The sequence below is a fragment of the Staurois parvus genome, unplaced genomic scaffold (assembly GCF_062004578.1).
Source record: "Staurois parvus isolate SC_StPar_1 unplaced genomic scaffold, SC_StPar_1.0 ptg001130l, whole genome shotgun sequence".
NCBI classification, from domain to species: Eukaryota; Metazoa; Chordata; class Amphibia; order Anura; family Ranidae; genus Staurois; species Staurois parvus.
The window spans coordinates 1759805-1780429 of NW_028318926.1; the positions used below are offsets into that span (position 1 = coordinate 1759805).

A 20625-nucleotide genomic window follows, 5' to 3' on the forward strand; every position below is an offset into this window, starting at 1 on the left:
TCATAGATTTCTTGAGGGAGATTGTTGATAAATATTTCTGTCCCAAACAGAGGATCTTCTCCAACCCAGTCTGCACGAGGGCCACCATATTTCCTCTGACCATTGACCTGTACCGGGTTAATATGACATCTTTCCATCCACTCCGCAAGGGAAGATTTATTGTCTTTATACAGAGTTGTAATCCAAGCCTCGCTCTCAGCGTTCATCGCGTTGTTGTCCATCATTGGAGAATGATCTGCTCTCTCCATGGGCCCTTATCAGTGGGAAGAAGGCTAGCCCCTAGTTCCCTCCAAAAGCCCTGTTCTGGTTGGGTCTGTGACACTTCTGTGTCAAGGAAGTGGGACGTGATTGTGGTGATAAAACCAGTGGAAACCTCTCAGCTTCTACATGGCACTTGCACTTTTTGCACTAATGGAATATTGTCTCTTGGCCATGGTAGGCTGGCCGTGCTTTGGGTAATAGATTGCTTTGGTCCAACACTGCCTTGCGCGACTTCTGGCAGGCAAAGCAAGCACTTTATGCTTTGTGTTAGTCCTTCTGTGTCAATTTATGGGCTGAAGCCACATCTGCCCGAGAGTGTCAACGCCATGGCACATGTTACGAGGATGACTCCTGCTTGGCCTTTTGACTAGAGAGGCGAGGCTTTTCCCACAGCGCTCAATGCCGAGCCTGAAGAAAAAAAAAATCCAAAGCAGGTCACCCCACGTGAGGGCTTTCCTTTGGAGGATGCGGGCATTGATCCCGCTACCTCTCGCATGCTAAGCGAGCGCTCTACCACTTGAGCTAATCCCCCTTGGCTCCGGTGCTTTCTTTGCGCTCTCGTTGATCACTGCTCTCTTATGTGCTACGCGGCATAAAGTCCACCATCTGTTTTGTGTAACTGTGTTTCATTCAGCACAGCACAATGCAGCATCCCAGTGCTATATACCACCTGCCAGCAATCAACTCCTTCACTGCCACCAACAATTGCCTCTCTCACTAGCACTGTTGCCAGAGATGCAATCTTCAAGCGCAAAGGATTAAAAATCACCTTTTTACCCCGTACGCTGCTTATTGACATGACACATTAGGTCTACATTCCACAGACTCAAAGCATAGATATATTTCCTCATTTTTTACTACTTGCAGCTTCACATTTAAATGCTGTATATACATCTAAGATCACCCAGAATGCAATCTGGAAACCAACCATCAGATGGCATCAGAACACCTACCACGTTAGATAGCTATATCTCCAGGCACCTCCCCGTGTCAGCATTGATGGGTTAGGCTGTGGCCGCTAGACACCAAGACAGCCTCCATTTTCCCAATTTCAAAGGTTTTCACTCTTCCTCCACAGAGGTCCCTTTTTTCTTTCCTGAGACTTTGGACAGCAGAATCCCTTGGGAAGAAGCTCCTTCTCCAGCCAGTAGCGAGGGTTCTGGTGTTATCCATGGAACCCTTGGTGGCAGAGTGGCACCTCCAAGCATGTCCGTGGGCGACTAACAACCATTTCCTTCGGTATGGCCCCATGGCTTTCCATGATGTCATTTGAAGGAGGTGGTTTCAAAAAGGCTCACACCGACTAGCAGTTTCTAGACAATACACATGAGCCTTGACACCTTCCAAGGTACTGAATATCTGGGGGCGGCGGGATACTGAGCTACCTGTGAGGCGATAGCTGGATAGAAAGTGAGCATAATTGCATTGGCCGGGAATCGAACCCGGGCCTCCCGCGTGGCAGGCGAGAATTCTACCACTGAACCACCAATGCTCTTTGGCAGGACACATGTGGCTTCCCTGGCCTGACAGGTGCTAAAAGGTGCTGCTTTAGGCCATGGTAACCATCTCTGTGAATACATTCAGATGTGGGTCAAGTCCACCCAAAGACATGCCTTTCTTCAGCCGTACACATCACCACTGTGAACATGTAGGACAGCCCATTGCGTCTTTGAGGCTAGAAAGCCTTTCCATTGGAGAAGAAAAGCCCCAAGACTGGGCCAGAGCTTTTTCTAAGTGCCTTTGACTTGGGGTTGACTTGTCAAAATCAATGTCAGTGCCTATTAATCTACCTTGCGACTTTGCCGGATGGACCCACTCCCCATTCACATCCGTAGGAGATCTTTAGAGGGGCTCCACATTGGCCTGATGTGAGACTCTGCAAAGTCAATAGGAGCTGCCTGAAACAGAGAGGAACCGATCTTTTCCCATGAAAGCCTTCTATAAGCAGAATGTGGAAAGTGGCCGTGGAGCGGCAGGCGAGGTTGCCTCCCAGCCAAAGAATTTCCTGAAGTTTTTGTCCCGTAGGACCGGTAGCATATTACATCCTCCTATTTTTGCTGGGTCTTCCTGCCTGGAGCAGAGTGGCGCAGCAGAAGCGTGCTGGGCCCATAACCAAGAGGTCGATGGATCGAAACCATCTTCAGCTAAGTTGACCTTTTTCTCTGGCAATCTCTCTTTCTTTGCTTAGGCAAAGGGCTTTCTTTCACCCAGAAAATGCTTTGATTAATCGGGGAGCACACCGCAGACAGCCCGGCAACAAACCCAGCCCTCAATGCGCCAAGTCCCCTACACGTGCTGTCTTTCAGCTCTTTGCTTTCACTTGTCTAATCTGTCCATCCTAAGACAAAACTCATACAATATTCCAACAGTCTGAACTGTGGAATTCATTGATCTATTCATAGATTTCTTGAGGGAGATTGTTGATAAATATTTCTGTCCCAAACAGAGGATCTTCTCCAACCCAGTCTGCACGAGGGCCACCATATTTCCTCTGACCATTGACCTGTACCGGGTTAATATGACATCTTTCCATCCACTCCGCAAGGGAAGATTTATTGTCTTTATACAGAGTTGTAATCCAAGCCTCGCTCTCAGCGTTCATCGCGTTGTTGTCCATCATTGGAGAATGATCTGCTCTCTCCATGGGCCCTAATCAGTGGGCAGAAGGCTAGCCCCTAGTTCCCTCCAAAAGCCCTGTTCTGGTTGGGTCTGTGACACTTCTGTGTCAAGGAAGTGGGACGTGATTGTGGTGATAAAACCAGTGGAAACCTCTCAGCTTCTACATGGCACTTGCACTTTTTGCACTAATGGAATATTGTCTCTTGGCCATGGAAGGCTGGCCGTGCTTTGGGTAATAGATTGCTTTGGTCCAACACTGCCTTGCGCGACTTCTGGCAGGCAAAGCAAGCACTTTATGCTTTGTGTTAGTCCTTCTGTGTCAATTTATGGGCTGAAGCCACATCTGCCCGAGAGTGTCAACGCCATGGCACATGTTACGAGGATGACTCCTGCTTGGCCTTTTGACTAGAGAGGCGAGGCTTTTCCCACAGCGCTCAGTGCCGAGCCTGAAGAAAAAAAAAATCCAAAGCAGGTCACCCCACGTAAGGGCTTTCCTTTGGAGGATGCGGGCATTGATCCCGCTACCTCTCGCATGCTAAGCGAGCGCTCTACCACTTGAGCTAATCCCCCTTGGCTCCGGTGCTTTCTTTGCGCTCTTGTTGATCACTGCTCTCTTATGTGCTACGCGGCATAAAGTCCACCATCTGTTTTGTGTAACTGTGTTTCATTCAGCACAGCACAATGCAGCATCCCAGTGCTATATACCACCTGCCAGCAATCAACTCCTTCACTGCCACCAACAATTGCCTCTCTCACTAGCACTGTTGCCAGAGATGCAATCTTCAAGCGCAAAGGATTAAAAATCACCTTTTTACCCCGTACGCTGCTTATTGACATGACACATTAGGTCTACATTCCACAGACTCAAAGCATAGATATATTTCCTCATTTTTTACTACTTGCAGCTTCACATTTAAATGCTGTATATACATCTAAGATCACCCAGAATGCAATCTGGAAACCAACCATCAGATGGCATCAGAACACCTACCACGTTAGATAGCTATATCTCCAGGCACCTCCCCGTGTCAGCATTGATGGGTTAGGCTGTGGCCGCTAGACACCAAGACAGCCTCCATTTTCCCAATTTCAAAGGTTTTCACTCTTCCTCCACAGAGGTCCCTTTTTTCTTTCCTGAGACTTTGGACAGCAGAATCCCTTGGGAAGAAGCTCCTTCTCCAGCCAGTAGCGAGGGTTCTGGTGTTATCCATGGAACCCTTGGTGGCAGAGTGGCACCTCCAAGCATGTCCGTGGGCGACTAACAACCATTTCCTTCGGTATGGCCCCATGGCTTTCCATGATGTCATTTGAAGGAGGTGGTTTCAAAAAGGCTCACACCGACTAGCAGGTTCTAGACAATACACATGAGCCTTGACACCTTCCAAGGTACTGGATATCTGGGGGCGGCGGGATACTGAGCTACCTGTGAGGCGATAGCTGGATAGAAAGTGAGCATAATTGCATTGGCCGGGAATCGAACCCGGGCCTCCCACGTGGCAGGCGAGAATTCTACCACTGAACCACCAATGCTCTTTGGCAGGACACATGTGGCTTCCCTGGCCTGACAGGTGCTAAAAGGTGCTGCTTTAGGCCATGGTAACCATCTCTGTGAATACATTCAGATGTGGGTCAAGTTCACCCAAAGACATGCCTTTCTTCAGCCGTACACACCACCACTGTGAACATGTAGGACAGCCCATTGCGTCTTTGAGGCTAGAAAGCCTTTCCATTGGAGAAGAAAAGCCCCAAGACGGGGCCAGAGCTTTTTCTAAGTACCTTTGACTTGGGGTTGACTTGTCAAAATCAATGTCAGTGCCTATTAATCTACCTTGCGACTTTGCCGGATGGACCCACTCCCCATTCACATCCGTAGGAGATCTTTAGAGGGGCTCCACATTGGCCTGATGTGAGACTCTGCAAAGTCAATAGGAGCTGCCTGAAACAGAGAGGAACCGATCTTTTCCCATGAAAGCCTTCTATAAGCAGAATGTGGAAAATGGCCGTGGAGCGGCAGGCGAGGTTGCCTCCCAGCCAAAGAATTTCCTGAAGTTTTTGTCCCGTAGGACCGGTAGCATATTACATCCTCCTATTTTTGCAGGGTCTTTTGGCCTGGAGCAGAGTGGCGCAGCGGAAGCGTGCTGGGCCCATAACCCAGAGGTCGATGGATCGAAACCATCCTCTGCTAAGTTGACCTTTTTCTCTGGCAATCTCTCTTTCTTTGCTTAGGCAAAGGGCTTTCTTTCACCCAGAAAATGCTTTGATTAATCGGGGAGCACACCGCAGACAGCCCGGCAACAAACCCAGCCCTCAATGCGCCAAGTCCCCTACACGTGCTGTCTTTCAGCTCTTTGCTTTCACTTGTCTAATCTGTCCATCCTAAGACAAAACTCATACAATATTCCAACAGTCTGAACTGTGGAATTCATTGATCTATTCATAGATTTCTTGAGGGAGATTGCTGATAAATATTTCTGTCCCAAACAGAGGATCTTCTCCAACCCAGTCTGCACGAGGGCCACCATATTTCCTCTGACCATTGACCTGTAGCGGGTTAATATGACATCTTTCCATCCACTCCGCAAGGGAAGATTTATTGTCTTTATACAGAGTTGTAATCCAAGCCTCGCTCTCAGCGTTCATCGCGTTGTTGTCCATCATTGGAGAATGATCTGCTCTCTCCATGGGCCCTAATCAGTGGGCAGAAGGCTAGCCCCTAGTTCCCTCCAAAAGCCCTGTTCTGGTTGGGTCTGTGACACTTCTGTGTCAAGGAAGTGGGACGTGATTGTGGTGATAAAACCAGTGGAAACCTCTCAGCTTCTACATGGCACTTGCACTTTTTGCACTAATGGAATATTGTCTCTTGGCCATGGAAGGCTGGCCGTGCTTTGGGTAATAGATTGCTTTGGTCCAACACTGCCTTGCGCGACTTCTGGCAGGCAAAGCAAGCACTTTATGCTTTGTGTTAGTCCTTCTGTGTCAATTTATGGGCTGAAGCCACATCTGCCCGAGAGTGTCAACGCCATGGCACATGTTACGAGGATGACTCCTGCTTGGCCTTTTGACTAGAGAGGCGAGGCTTTTCCCACAGCGCTCAGTGCCGAGCCTGAAGAAAAAAAAAATCCAAAGCAGGTCACCCCACGTGAGGGCTTTCCTTTGGAGGATGCGGGCATTGATCCCGCTACCTCTCGCATGCTAAGCGAGCGCTCTACCACTTGAACTAATCCCCCTTGGCTCCGGTGCTTTCTTTGCGCTCTCGTTGATCACTGCTCTCTTATGTGCTACGCGGCATAAAGTCCACCATCTGTTTTGTGTAACTGTGTTTCATTCAGCACAGCACAATGCAGCATCCCAGTGCTATATACCACCTGCCAGCAATCAACTCCTTCACTGCCACCAACAATTGCCTCTCTCACTAGCACTGTTGCCAGAGATGCAATCTTCAAGCGCAAAGGATTAAAAATCACCTTTTTACCCCGTACGCTGCTTATTGACATGACACATTAGGTCTACATTCCACAGACTCAAAGCATAGATATATTTCCTCATTTTTTACTACTTGCAGCTTCACATTTAAATGCTGTATATACATCTAAGATCACCCAGAATGCAATCTGGAAACCAACCATCAGATGGCATCAGAACACCTACCACGTTAGATAGCTATATCTCCAGGCACCTCCCCGTGTCAGCATTGATGGGTTAGGCTGTGGCCGCTAGACACCAAGACAGCCTCCATTTTCCCAATTTCAAAGGTTTTCACTCTTCCTCCACAGAGGTCCCTTTTTTCTTTCCTGAGACTTTGGACAGCAGAATCCCTTGGGAAGAAGCTCCTTCTCCAGCCAGTAGCGAGGGTTCTGGTGTTATCCAGGGAACCCTTGGTGGCAGAGTGGCACCTCCAAGCATGTCCGTGGGCGACTAACAACCATTTCCTTCGGTATGGCCCCATGGCTTTCCATGATGTCATTTGAAGGAGGTGGTTTCAAAAAGGCTCACACCGACTAGCAGGTTCTAGACAATACACATGAGCCTTGACACCTTCCAAGGTACTGGATATCTGGGGGCGGCGGGATACTGAGCTACCTGTGAGGCGATAGCTGGATAGAAAGTGAGCATAATTGCATTGGCCGGGAATCGAACCCGGGCCTCCCGCGTGGCAGGCGAGAATTCTACCACTGAACCACCTATGCTCTTTGGCAGGACACATGTGGCTTCCCTGGCCTGACAGGTGCTAAAAGGTGCTGCTTTAGGCCATGGTAACCATCTCTGTGAATACATTCAGATGTGGGTCAAGTCCACCCAAAGACATGCCTTTCTTCAGCCGTACACACCACCACTGTGAACATGTAGGACAGCCCATTGCGTCTTTGAGGCTAGAAAGCCTTTCCATTGGAGAAGAAAAGCCCCAAGACTGGGCCAGAGCTTTTTCTAAGTACCTTTGACTTGGGGTTGACTTGTCAAAATCAATGTCAGTGCCTATTAATCTACCTTGCGACTTTGCCGGATGGACCCACTCCCCATTCACATCCGTAGGAGATCTTTAGAGGGGCTCCACATTGGCCTGATGTGAGACTCTGCAAAGTCAATAGGAGCTGCCTGAAACAGAGAGGAACCGATCTTTTCCCATGAAAGCCTTCTATAAGCAGAATGTGGAAAGTGGCCGTGGAGCGGCAGGCGAGGTTGCCTCCCAGCCAAAGAATTTCACAAAGTTTTTGTCCCGTAGGACCGGTAGCATATAACATCCTCCTATTTTTGCTGGGTCTTCCGGCCTGGAGCAGAGTGGCGCAGCGGAAGCGTGCTGGGCCCATAACCCAGAGGTCGATGGATCGAAACCATCCTCTGCTAAGTTGACCTTTTTCTCTGGCAATCTCTCTTTCTTTGCTTAGGCAAAGGGCTTTCTTTCACCCAGAAAATGCTTTGATTAATCGGGGAGCACACCGCAGACAGCCCGGCAACAAACCCAGCCCTCAATGCACCAAGTCCCCTACACGTGCTGTCTTTCAGCTCTTTGCTTTCACTTGTCTTTTTTATTTAAATATTTATTAAATTTTTCATGTTAATACAAAAACCCAAAAAGGGAAAAAATTCTCAAACAAATAAACATTTATAACATTTCTATCTTTCCCTTACTAAAAACTCTTTTCTTTCCCATCCCACTACCCCCCCTTCCCACCCCTCATCCCCCCTCCTCCCCCTCTGCAGACTCTAGCCCATTCTACTCCTTGAGGCTTATTAATTTTTTGCTAACATCCTAGTTCATATTTTCCTATATTTCTCTTTCAATCCTGCTCTTTCCCATTTTTCCCATCTCCTGAAATAAACTCTCATCTTATCTTCCTGTATATGGTATGATCTTTCCATTCTACCTATCTGGTTTACTCTATTAATCCAGTCTTCCTCCTTCGGTACCTCAGCCTTCCGCCAAAACTTAGGTATCAACCCTTTCGCCGCATTCAAGAAATACCAAATACCTGAGTCTTTATATTTATTTACTGATGTCTCCACATTGTGTAGGAGGCACGTCGTTGGGTCTAAGCCTATGTCAATTTCAGTTATTTCTTTAATCAATTTGACTATTATCTTCCAAAAAGCCTGGATTTTCGGACATTCCCACCATATGTGAAACACCGTGCCCAACTCTCCACATCCTCTCCAACACTTATTTGAATTCTCCCCATTCATCTTGTGCTCTACACTCGGTGTAATGTGCCATCGTGTCACGCACTTATAATTAACCTCAACCTCTCTCATACTCACATTATCGTGTATCAATCTAAACATCTTTCCCTGTCTATCTTCATCAAACCCAACTCCCATATCTCTTTCCCATTTTGTGATAAAAATTAACTTTGTGTTTGTGTCTAATTCTGTGAGTATTCTATACACTTTTGAAATACCGTGCTTCCCATCCCTTCGTGTCTCTAACAACCTTTCCAACATATTCCACTCCTGTTTTACTCTCAGGGGTTTCGGTAGAATTCCAATAAAACATTTCAATTGATGATATTTCCACTCATCTATTCTAATAAAAATATCTCCCTTATTCTCTATTAAATCTTTAAGTGGTCTCAATTCCCCCTCCACCAGAACATCTGTCAGTTGGGTATCCTCCTTTCTAAACCATCTCCCTGATATCTTATTTTTTCCCGGAGGAAAGTAATCAGTATTTGTGAGAGGCATTAAAATAGAATTAAATTCCCATTTCATGTTTTTGTGTAAATTGTCCCATATCCTAAGAACATTTAGAGTGTAGATACTTGTGCTTTCTTTGATTCCCCTAAACTGTGGTGGAACCCATATCATCTGGTTCAATCTAACGCCACTAAGATCATTTTCAATTGTTACCCAACTTTTCCCCTTATGGTTAAATGTCCAGTCATATATTCTTGCTAAAACCACTGCTTTATAGTATCTCTTGACATCTGGTAGACCCAATCCCCCTTTCTCTTTAGTCCTGCTCAATGTTTCATATGCTATTCTGGGTTTTTTATTCTTCCATATGTATCTTGTTAACATTTTTTTCATTATCTTAAAGAAGGCTTCTGGGATTTTAATTGGTACCATTTGAAATCTATACAGTATTTTAGGCATAATTACCATTTTGACTAAGTTTATACGTCCTATCCAGGATGGATTTCCACCTTCCAGTCTTTTTAAATCTTCCCTGATCTCATTTATCAAAGAGATATAGTTTAATCTATACAGATGCTTAGATGAGGCAGTGAGTTTTATTCCTAGGTATTTTATCTCTTTTTCTCTCCATATAAAGGGGAATTCTTTTTGTAGTTTTTCTTTTTCGTTCTTTGATATATTAATATTCAGGATCTCTGTTTTCGTTGGATTAATTTTTAAATTTGATAGTTCACCGTACTCCTTCAGAATCTTCATTATATTTGGGAGAGTTATTCGGGGGTTCCCCACATAGAACAATAAGTCGTCCGCAAAGGCCGCTACTCTGTGTTCTATGGATTCTATCTGAATTCCCTTTACCGATCCACTATTTCTTATTATTGACAACAAAGGTTCGAGTGACAATACATATAGCAGGGGGGATAGTGGGCAGCCTTGTCTTGTACCATTAGACATTCCAATGGGTTCTGATCTCTCCCCATTTACCGTGATGATTGCAGTAGGCTCCCTATATAATTTACTTATCCACTCTCGCATTCTATCGCCTATCCCCAGTACTTTTAAGTTGTCCATCATAAAGCCCCAGTCCACTCTATCAAATGCCTTCTCTGCATCAATTGACAAGAGCACCACCGGGGCTTTCCCTTTTCTACTTTTCTGAATAAGCATGAGGGTTCTCAAGCCGTTATCTCTACCTTCTCTCCCCGGTACAAAGCCCACCTGGTCTCCATGTATCCATTCAGGCATCAAGTCCCTCAACCTGTTTGCTATCACCTTTGCATACAGTTTAGTGTCAGTGTTCAATAATGAAATAGGTCTATAGCTGGAGCACTGAGATGGATCTTTTCCCTCCTTATGAATAAGCACTACATGGGCCTGTAGGGATTCTCTCCTCACTTCCATCCCACCTCCCAGAGCATTCATATATTTCTCCAGCTTGGGTAACAGTACTTCACTAAATTTCTTATAGTACTTAACTGTATAACCATCCGGGCCTGGGCTTTTTCCCCCCCCTGTGCTTTTTAATGCTGTTTTAATTTCTTCCTGGGAAATTTCTGCGTCTAGGGAGTTCAACTGTGCTTCACTTAGTTTTGGTAATCCCGCATTTTTTAAGTATGTCATCTTTTTTTTATTAATTCCCTCTTGAGTTTCTTTTAGAGGGCCTTGGGGACTAATATTATATAACTTTTTGTAATACTCCGTAAACACTTTAATAATCTCTTTATTTGAGTGGACCAACTCCCCCTTTGAGCTTTTTATCTTTTCTATATAGTTCCTATTTTTCTTTTTATTCAAAGCTCTCATTAGATATCTTCCTGGTCTGTCTCCCCATCTATATCTCTCGTTCAAAACCCTGTTGTATACTCTTCTCTTCTCCTCATCCATCAACCTCTCTAGTTCATCTTTTTTATCCAATAACTTCTGTCTCGTATCTTTTGTTATTTTCTTCTTATGTATCTGCTCTAAGTCCAATATTTCTTTTAATAGCCCACTGACCCTCTCTCTTCTTTCCTTTTTCTTCCTTGCTCCTGCCGCAATCAAGATTCCTCTTATGAATACCTTATGGCTTTCCCAGACTGTGGCTATCGATACTTCCTCTGATTCGTTCTCCTTAAAGTATACCTTAATCTCTTTCTCGATTTTCTGAACTACCTCCTCATCCAGAAGAAGAACCTCATTTAACCTCCACCCTAATCCTCCAGTCCACCTTCTTCCCCATCCCATTTTCATTACGACCGGAGCATGGTCCGAGAACGTCCTTGTCTCTATGTCAATTTTAACCAGGTGATCTATAAGTTGATGGTCTATTAAGATGTAATCTAATCTCGAGTATATCTCATGTGCATTAGAGAAGAAGGTATAGTCTCTGTCTTTCATATGCGTTATTCTCCAGGTATCCACTAGTTGACATTCATGCATCACTTTCTTCAAAGCTCTCAGAGACCTACTCCCCTCTCTCTGCACAGAAGAGGTATTATCCCTTTGTGGATCCATACAGAAATTTAGGTCTCCAGCTACTATCAAACGCCCTTTTTTGAATTCCATTAATTTTTTCAACAGACCCTTCATATATATCTCCGGGTTTTTATTAGGGCAGTATATATTGACTAAAGTACACTCTATCCCCTGAAGTCTACCTTTTAAGAATAAAAACCTCCCCTCCGGGTCGGCTCTTCTATCCTCCAGCTCAAATCTCATATTCTTTGCCAAACCTATTGCAACCCCTTTTGCTCTTTTAATTGGAGAATCTGCATAGTACCATATTGGGTAGTGTTTGGATTTCAATTTCACGTTTGCCTCTATCTCAAAATGCGTCTCCTGTAAAAATACCACTGACGTCGCCCTATGATGTAACTCATTAAACAACCTAAATCTCTTCCCTGGACAACTCAGTCCATTCACATTATAAGTTATAAACTGTATTTCTTCCATCTTTCCCAATTAACTCCATCTCTCTTCCAGATTGCCTCTTCCTCTTTGTCCCTTCTGTCATGCAGAGTATTAACCCAATACCTCCTCCCCTCCCTCCCACCCAACTCCCGTCCCACCCAACTCCCATCCCCTCCCCCCTCCCACCCATTTTCCCAACCCACCCCCCTTCCTCCCCCTCCCCTCTTTTTAGGCCTATTGATTGCCTATCGATCATTTGTGGTAATACTATCCACTTTTGATTTAATCTATAGGGGAAAAACTCCAGCCCTGGACAGCTTTCCGCCCTTCCCCCCCTCCCCTTTAACCCCTAAGTCCTACCAAAATATCTCAATAACAGTGGTTTGAGGGCGGCAGGGACAAGGCGGAGAGAGACAGGAGGGTGAGAGAGAGAGACAAAAAAAAAAAAAACTATTTCTCTCCCTCTCTCCCTCCCCCCCCCACCCCCCTCCACCAACCAATTGCCAGTCCTCTTTTCTTTTCGTTCTAATTTCCCAGTATTCTTCTTCCCAGCCAGGAATCTCCATTCTTTGTAGATTGAGTCTGTCGCAAAAATTTTTCAAATCTTCTGGGAACCTAAGATATGCTGTAGTTCCATTTCTCCATCCTATTAGGCACTCAGGGGTCCCCCATCTATATTGCACCTTTTGTTCTTTCAATCTTTCCAATAGAGGTCTAAGGGTTCTCCTTCTCCATAAAGTCTCTGGTGACAAGTCCGCATATATCTGTAAGTCCTTTCCTTCATACATAATTACTGCTTTTCCCTTTATCCTCTTCCAAATTTTATCTTTATCTAGGAATTCACAAAATTTGACAAGTATATCTCGTGGCCTATCCTTTCCCGAATTTCCTTGGAATTTTCCTTGTCTAGAAATTCCTTCTATTTTATATTTTTCCATATTAGTACTGTCCATTATGGAATTTAATATTTTACAGACCATCTCTTGCAAATTTTCTCCTTTAGAATTCTCTGGGACTCCACGTATCCTAATATTTCTCCTCCTATTCCTATTTTCTTGTATCTCAGCCTTATAAAACAGTTTTTCTTGGGCTTTCCCCATGTTAACTATTTCTTTTTCCAATTCGGCAATAATTTGGGACTGATTTTTGACTTTTTCCTCCGTTTCTTCCACTCTCACCAAAAGGTGTCCCAAATCATTTCGAATATTTACAATTTCTTGTTTTATTGTTTTCTCCAGATCTTTGAACATTTCTGCCATTTCTTTTTTGTTTGGTATTTGTAGCTCTGTCTCCATCTCTGTATTAGCCGATATTTGTTGGCTGCTAATGTCAAGGCCTAGTGATAGTCTAGGGCTACTTTCCAGGCTTAGATCTACTTCACCTTTTCCACTTTTGCCCTGAGTCCTTTCTGGGGTTATATTTCCCTGGGAAGTGTATTTTTTAATAGTGCCAGTCTGAGTCCCTTTTAGCCCACTTCCTTTTGCGCTTTTATTTTTCATTCTTCTATTGCTCTTATTCTTCTTTATAGGCTCAGGGGTCAAGGAGAGATAACTATTAATATATACGTCACTACTTATCCACTCATTTGATTTTCAAGCTTTTCATTCATCTTTCCTCTTCTCCTTTTCCCTGCTTTATATTTCCCACTCAAGGGGATCCCCTCTCTTCTCTCACACACTGCCTCTCCCAACAGCCCACAAGAAGCACGTAATTTTATTGAGACTCGGTCAGAGTCACTCACCCTGCTCGTATCTCTCTTCTTCTCGGGGCCCGACCAGCATTTCTCTCTGTCCTTCAGCTGGGCAGTGTGTTCGTTTTAGGGGTTCCTCCAGAAAAATCCTCCTCCTTTCTCTCTCCAATCCCCCGTGTCTCTCCTCCTTCAGAAGCAGGACTCAGAGCAATGGGCCAACCATCAGAGCCCCAAACAACGGACCGACCAGCACGACCCCCAGCAGTCCAGCAACGGTCAAGGTCCCAGCCAAGAAGCCGGCAGACAGAGCTCCGGGTAGAAACCGGCTGACAGGGTTCTGAGCACTGGGCTAGGATGCAGAGCTCCGAGCAGTGAGCCTACCAGCAGGGCACCAGACTATCGGCGCTAAAACAGGGGACCAGGTATTGGGTCGGCAGCCGTGCTCCAAGGAGTAGATCCGGAGGCCGATCAGCTCCTCTCTCTCTGCACCAAACACCGGCCGGCTTCCTGGTTTCCCAGTGGTGCTTAGCGGCCGGCCACGTGGCTGCACCGCTCCACCTTATCTCTCCGCTGCCCGACACACCTTCACCCCGAGCACCGGAGCCGGATCCCATCTCACAGATCAGCTCTCCCGCAGGGTTCCCCCATCCATCCAAGGGGGATCACCGCACCGCAGCTCCACATCACAGGTAGGGGTTTGGGGAGGTGGGTGAAGGAGCTTGTCCGAGAGCTCCTACATCTGGCTCTCGTCAGCCGCCATGGTTAGGCTCCGCCCCTCCTCGAGACACTGACCCTTCAAGAAGGTGCTTTCACTTGTCTAATCTGTCCATCCTAAGACAAAACTCATACAATATTCCAACAGTCTGAACTGTGGAATTCATTGATCTATTCATAGATTCTTGAGGGAGATTGTTGATAAATATTTCTGTCCCAAACAGAGGATCTTCTCCAACCCAGTCTGCACGAGGGCCACCATATTTCCTCTGACCATTGACCTGTACCGGGTTAATATGACATCTTTCCATCCACTCCGCAAGGGAAGATTTATTGTCTTTATACAGAGTTGTAATCCAAGCCTCGCTCTCAGCGTTCATCGCGTTGTTGTCCATCATTGGAGAATGATCTGCCCTCTCCATGGGCCCTAATCAGTGGGCAGAAGGCTAGCCCCTAGTTCCCTCCAAAAGCCCTGTTCTGGTTGGGTCTGTGACACTTCTGTGTCAAGGAAGTGGGACGTGATTGTGGTGATAAAACCAGTGGAAACCTCTCAGCTTCTACATGGCACTTGCACTTTTTGCACTAATGGAATATTGTCTCTTGGCCATGGAAGGCTGGCCGTGCTTTGGGTAATAGATTGCTTTGGTCCAACACTGCCTTGCGCGACTCTGGCAGGCAAAGCAAGCACTTTATGCTTTGTGTTAGTCCTTCTGTGTCAATTTATGGGCTGAAGCCACATCTGCCCGAGAGTGTCAACGCCATGGCACATGTTACGAGGATGACTCCTGCTTGGCCTTTTGACTAGAGAGGCGAGGCTTTTCCCACAGCGCTCAGTGCCGAGCCTGAAGAAAAAAAAAAATCCAAAGCAGGTCACCCCACGTGAGGGCTTTCCTTTGGAGGATGCGGGCATTGATCCCGCTACCTCTCGCATGCTAAGCGAGCGCTCTACCACTTGAGCTAATCCCCCTTGGCTCCGGTGCTTTCTTTGCGCTCTTGTTGATCACTGCTCTCTTATGTGCTACGCGGCATAAAGTCCACCATCTGTTTTGTGTAACTGTGTTTCATTCAGCACAGCACAATGCAGCATCCCAGTGCTATATACCACCTGCCAGCAATCAACTCCTTCACTGCCACCAACAATTGCCTCTCTCACTAGCACTGTTGCCAGAGATGCAATCTTCAAGCGCAAAGGATTAAAAATCACCTTTTTACCCCGTACGCTGCTTATTGACATGACACATTAGGTCTACATTCCACAGACTCAAAGCATAGATATATTTCCTCATTTTTTACTACTTGCAGCTTCACATTTAAATGCTGTATATACATCTAAGATCACCCAGAATGCAATCTGGAAACCAACCATCAGATGGCATCAGAACACCTACCACGTTAGATAGCTATATCTCCAGGCACCTCCCCGTGTCAGCATTGATGGGTTAGGCTGTGGCCGCTAGACACCAAGACAGCCTCCATTTTCCCAATTTCAAAGGTTTTCACTCTTCCTCTACAGAGGTCCCTTTTTTCTTTCCTGAGACTTTGGACAGCAGAATCCCTTGGGAAGAAGCCCCTTCTCCAGCCAGTAGCGAGGGTTCTGGTGTTATCCATGGAACCCTTGGTGGCAGAGTGGCACCTCCAAGCATGTCCGTGGGCGACTAACAACCATTTCCTTCGGTATGGCCCCATGGCTTTCCATGATGTCATTTGAAGGAGGTGGTTTCAAAAAGGCTCACACCGACTAGCAGGTTCTAGACAATACACATGAGCCTTGACACCTTCCAAGGTACTGGATATCTGGGGGCGGCGGGATACTGAGCTACCTGTGAGGCGATAGCTGGATAGAAAGTGAGCATAATTGCATTGGCCGGGAATCGAACCCGGGCCTCCCGCGTGGCAGGCGAGAATTCTACCACTGAACCACCAATGCTCTTTGGCAGGACACATGTGGCTTCCCTGGCCTGACAGGTGCTAAAAGGTGCTGCTTTAGGCCATGGTAACCATCTCTGTGAATACATTCAGATGTGGGTCAAGTCCACCCAAAGACATGCCTTTCTTCAGCCGTACACACCACCACTGTGAACATGTAGGACAGCCCATTGCGTCTTTGAGGCTAGAAAGCCTTTCCATTGGAGAAGAAAAGCCCCAAGACTGGGCCAGAGCTTTTTCTAAGTACCTTTGACTTGGGGTTGACTTGTCAAAATCAATGTCAGTGCCTATTAATCTACCTTGCGACTTTGCCGGATGGACCCACTCCCCATTCACATCCGTAGGAGATCTTTAGAGGGGCTCCACATTGGCCTGATGTGAGACTCTGCAAAGTCAATAGGAGCTGCCTGAAACAGAGAGGAACCGATCTTTTCCCATGAAAGCCTTCTATAAGCAGAATGTGGAAAGTGGCCGTGGAGCGGCAGGAGAGGTTGCCTCCCAGCCAAAGAATTTCCTGAAGTTTTTGTCCCGTAGGACCGGTAGCATATTACATCCTCCTATTTTTGCTGGGTCTTCCGGCCTGGAGCAGAGTGGCGCAGCGGAAGCGTGCTGGGCCCATAACCCAGAGGTCGATGGATCGAAACCATCCTCTGCTAAGTTGACCTTTTTCTCTGGCAATCTCTCTTTCTTTGCTTAGGCAAAGGGCTTTCTTTCACCCAGAAAATGCTTTGATTAATCGGGGAGCACACCGCAGACAGCCCGGCAACAAACCCAGCCCTCAATGAGCCAAGTCCCCTACACGTGCTGTCTTTCAGCTCTTTGCTTTCACTTGTCTAATCTGTCCATCCTAAGACAAAACTCATACAATATTCCAACAGTCTGAACTGTGGAATTCATTGATCTATTCATAGATTTCTTGAGGGAGATTGTTGATAAATATTTCTGTCCCAAACAGAGGATCTTCTCCAACCCAGTCTGCACGAGGGCCACCATATTTCCTCTGACCATTGACCTGTACCGGGTTAATATGACATCTTTCCATCCACTCCGCAAGGGAAGATTTATTGTCTTTATACAGAGTTGCAATCCAAGCCTCGCTCTCAGCGTTCATCGCGTTGTTGTCCATCATTGGAGAATGATCTGCCCTCTCCATGGGCCCTAATCAGTGGGCAGAAGGCTAGCCCCTAGTTCCCTCCAAAAGCCCTGTTCTGGTTGGGTCTGTGACACTTCTGTGTCAAGGAAGTGGGACGTGATTGTGGTGATAAAACCAGTGGAAACCTCTCAGCTTCTACATGGCACTTGCACTTTTTGCACTAATGGAATATTGTCTCTTGGCCATGGAAGGCTGGCCGTGCTTTGGGTAATAGATTGCTTTGGTCCAACACTGCCTTGCGCGACTTCTGGCAGGCAAAGCAAGCACTTTATGCTTTGTGTTAGTCCTTCTGTGTCAATTTATGGGCTGAAGCCACATCTGCCCGAGAGTGTCAACGCCATGGCACATGTTACGAGGATGACTCCTGCTTGGCCTTTTGACTAGAGAGGCGAGGCTTTTCCCACAGCGCTCAGTGCCGAGCCTGAAGAAAAAAAAAATCCAAAGCAGGTCACCCCACGTGAGGGCTTTCCTTTGGAGGATGCGGGCATTGATCCCGCTACCTCTCGCATGCTAAGCGAGCGCTCTACCACTTGAGCTAATCCCCCTTGGCTCCGGTGCTTTCTTTGCGCTCTCATTGATCACTGCTCTCTTATGTGCTACGCGGCATAAAGTCCACCATCTGTTTTGTGTAACTGTGTTTCATTCAGCACAGCACAATGCAGCATCCCAGTGCTATATACCACCTGCCAGCAATCAACTCCTTCACTGCCACCAACAATTGCCTCTCTCACTAGCACTGTTGCCAGAGATGCAATCTTCAAGCGCAAAGGATTAAAAATCACCTTTTTACCCCGTACGCTGCTTATTGACATGACACATTAGGTCTACATTCCACAGACTCAAAGCATAGATATATTTCCTCATTTTTTACTACTTGCAGCTTCACATTTAAATGCTGTATATACATCTAAGATCACCCAGAATGCAATCTGGAAACCAACCATCAGATGGCATCAGAACACCTACCACGTTAGATAGCTATATCTCCAGGCACCTCCCCGTGTCAGCATTGATGGGTTAGGCTGTGGCCGCTAGACACCAAGACAGCCTCCATTTTCCCAATTTCAAAGGTTTTCACTCTTCCTCCACAGAGGTCCCTTTTTTCTTTCCTGAGACTTTGGACAGCAGAATCCCTTGGGAAGAAGCTCCTTCTCCAGCCAGTAACGAGGGTTCTGGTGTTATCCATGGAACCCTTGGTGGCAGAGTGGCACCTCCAAGCATGTCCGTGGGCGACTAACAACCATTTCCTTCGGTATGGCCCCATGGCTTTCCATGATGTCATTTGAAGGAGGTGGTTTCAAAAAGGCCCACACCGACTAGCAGGTTCTAGACAATACACATGAGCCTTGACACCTTCCAAGGTACTGGATATCTGGGGGCGGTGGGATACTGAGCTACCTGTGAGGCGATAGCTGGATAGAAAGTGAGCATAATTGCATTGGCCGGGAATCGAACCCGGGCCTCCCGCGTGGCAGGCGAGAATTCTACCACTGAACCACCAATGCTCTTTGGCAGGACACATGTGGCTTCCCTGGCCTGACAGGTGCTAAAAGGTGCTGCTTTAGGCCATGGTAACCATCTCTGTGAATACATTCAGATGTGGGTCAAGTCCACCCAAAGACATGCCTTTCTTCAGCCGTACACACCACCACTGTGAACATGTAGGACAGCCCATTGCGTCTTTGAGGCTAGAAAGCCTTTCCATTGGAGAAGAAAAGCCCCAAGACTGGGCCAGAGCTTTTTCTAAGTACCTTTGACTTGGGGTTGACTTGTCAAAATCAATGTCAGTGCCTATTAATCTACCTTGCGACTTTGCCGGATGGACCCACTCCCCATTCACATCCGTAGGAGATCTTTAGAGGGGCTCCACATTGGCCTGATGTGAGACTCTGCAAAGTCAATAGGAGCTGCCTGAAACAGAGAGGAACCGATCTTTTCCCATGAAAGCCTTCTATAAGCAGAATGTGGAAAGTGGCCGTGGAGCGGCAGGCAAGGTTGCCTCCCAGCCAAAGAATTTCCTGAAGTTTTTGTCCCGTAGGACCGGTAGCATATTACATCCTCCTATTTTTGCTGGGTCTTCCGGCCTGGAGCAGAGTGGCGCAGCGGAAGCGTGCTGGGCCCATAACCCAGAGGTCGATGGATCGAAACCATCCTCTGCTAAGTTGACCTTTTTCTCTGGCAATCTCTCTTTCTTTGCTTAGGCAAAGGGCTTTCTTTCACCCAGAAAATGCTTTGATTAATCGGGGAGCACACCGCAGACAGCCCGGCAACAAACCCAGCCCTCAATGCGCCAAGTCCCCTACACGTGCTGTCTTTCAGCTCTTTGCTTTCACTTGTCTAATCTGTCCATCCTAAGACAAAACTCATACAATATTCCAACAGTCTGAACTGTGGAATTCATTGATCTATTCATAGATTTCTTGAGGGAGATTGTTGATAAATATTTCTGTCCCAAACAGAGGATCTTCTCCAACCCAGTCTGCACGAGGGCCACCATATTTCCTCTGACCATTGACCTGTACCGGGTTAATATGACATCTTTCCATCCACTCCGCAAGGGAAGATTTATTGTCTTTATACAGAGTTGTAATCCAAGCCTCGCTCTCAGCGTTCATCGCGTTGTTGTCCATCATTGGAGAATGATCTGCCCTCTCCATGGGCCCTAATCAGTGGGCAGAAGGCTAGCCCCTAGTTCCCTCCAAAAGCCCTGTTCTGGTTGGGTCTGTGACACTTCTGTGTCAAGGAAGTGGGACGTGATTGTGGTGATAAAACCAGTGGAAACCTCTCAGCTTCTACATGGCACTTGCACTTTTTGCACTAATGGAATATTGTCTCTTGGCCATGGAAGGCTGGCCGTGCTTTGGGTAATAGATTGCTTTGGTCCAACACTGCCTTGCGCGACTTCTGGCAGGCAAAGCAAGCACTTTATGCTTTGTGTTAGTCCTTCTGTGTCAATTTATGGGCTGAAGCCACATCTGCCCGAGAGTGTCAACGCCATGGCACATGTTACGAGGATGACTCCTGCTTGGCCTTTTGACTAGAGAGGCGAGGCTTTTCCCACAGCGCTCAGTGCCGAGCCTGAAGAAAAAAAAAATCCAAAGCAGGTCACCCCACGTGAGGGCTTTCCTTTGGAGGATGCGGGCATTGATCCCGCTACCTCTCGCATGCTAAGCGAGCGCTCTACCACTTGAGCTAATCCCCCTTGGCTCCGGTGCTTTCTTTGCGCTCTTGTTGATCACTGCTC

At 46.7% G+C, this 20625-nt stretch overlaps 9 non-coding genes across 9 annotated transcripts; all 9 read right to left on the bottom strand.

Moving 5' to 3' along the window:
- Positions 1 to 720: 720 nt before the first annotated feature.
- TRNAA-AGC (transfer RNA alanine (anticodon AGC)) lies at positions 721 to 793 on the bottom strand. The gene has a single exon. It is a non-coding gene; the product is annotated as a tRNA-Ala (tRNA).
- Positions 794 to 1682: 889 nt separating this feature from the next.
- On the bottom strand, positions 1683 to 1753 carry TRNAG-GCC (transfer RNA glycine (anticodon GCC)). The gene has a single exon. It is a non-coding gene; the product is annotated as a tRNA-Gly (tRNA).
- Positions 1754 to 3377: 1624 nt separating this feature from the next.
- Positions 3378 to 3450, bottom strand: TRNAA-AGC (transfer RNA alanine (anticodon AGC)). Its single transcript has one exon. It is a non-coding gene; the product is annotated as a tRNA-Ala (tRNA).
- An 889-nt stretch (positions 3451 to 4339) lies between these two features.
- TRNAG-GCC (transfer RNA glycine (anticodon GCC)) lies at positions 4340 to 4410 on the bottom strand. Its single transcript has one exon. It is a non-coding gene; the product is annotated as a tRNA-Gly (tRNA).
- A 10786-nt stretch (positions 4411 to 15196) lies between these two features.
- On the bottom strand, positions 15197 to 15269 carry TRNAA-AGC (transfer RNA alanine (anticodon AGC)). The gene has a single exon. It is a non-coding gene; the product is annotated as a tRNA-Ala (tRNA).
- Positions 15270 to 16158: 889 nt separating this feature from the next.
- On the bottom strand, positions 16159 to 16229 carry TRNAG-GCC (transfer RNA glycine (anticodon GCC)). The gene has a single exon. It is a non-coding gene; the product is annotated as a tRNA-Gly (tRNA).
- Positions 16230 to 17853: 1624 nt separating this feature from the next.
- Positions 17854 to 17926, bottom strand: TRNAA-AGC (transfer RNA alanine (anticodon AGC)). The gene has a single exon. It is a non-coding gene; the product is annotated as a tRNA-Ala (tRNA).
- Positions 17927 to 18815: 889 nt separating this feature from the next.
- TRNAG-GCC (transfer RNA glycine (anticodon GCC)) lies at positions 18816 to 18886 on the bottom strand. Its single transcript has one exon. It is a non-coding gene; the product is annotated as a tRNA-Gly (tRNA).
- Positions 18887 to 20510: 1624 nt separating this feature from the next.
- Positions 20511 to 20583, bottom strand: TRNAA-AGC (transfer RNA alanine (anticodon AGC)). The gene has a single exon. It is a non-coding gene; the product is annotated as a tRNA-Ala (tRNA).
- Between the last annotated feature and the right edge of the window lie 42 nt (positions 20584 to 20625).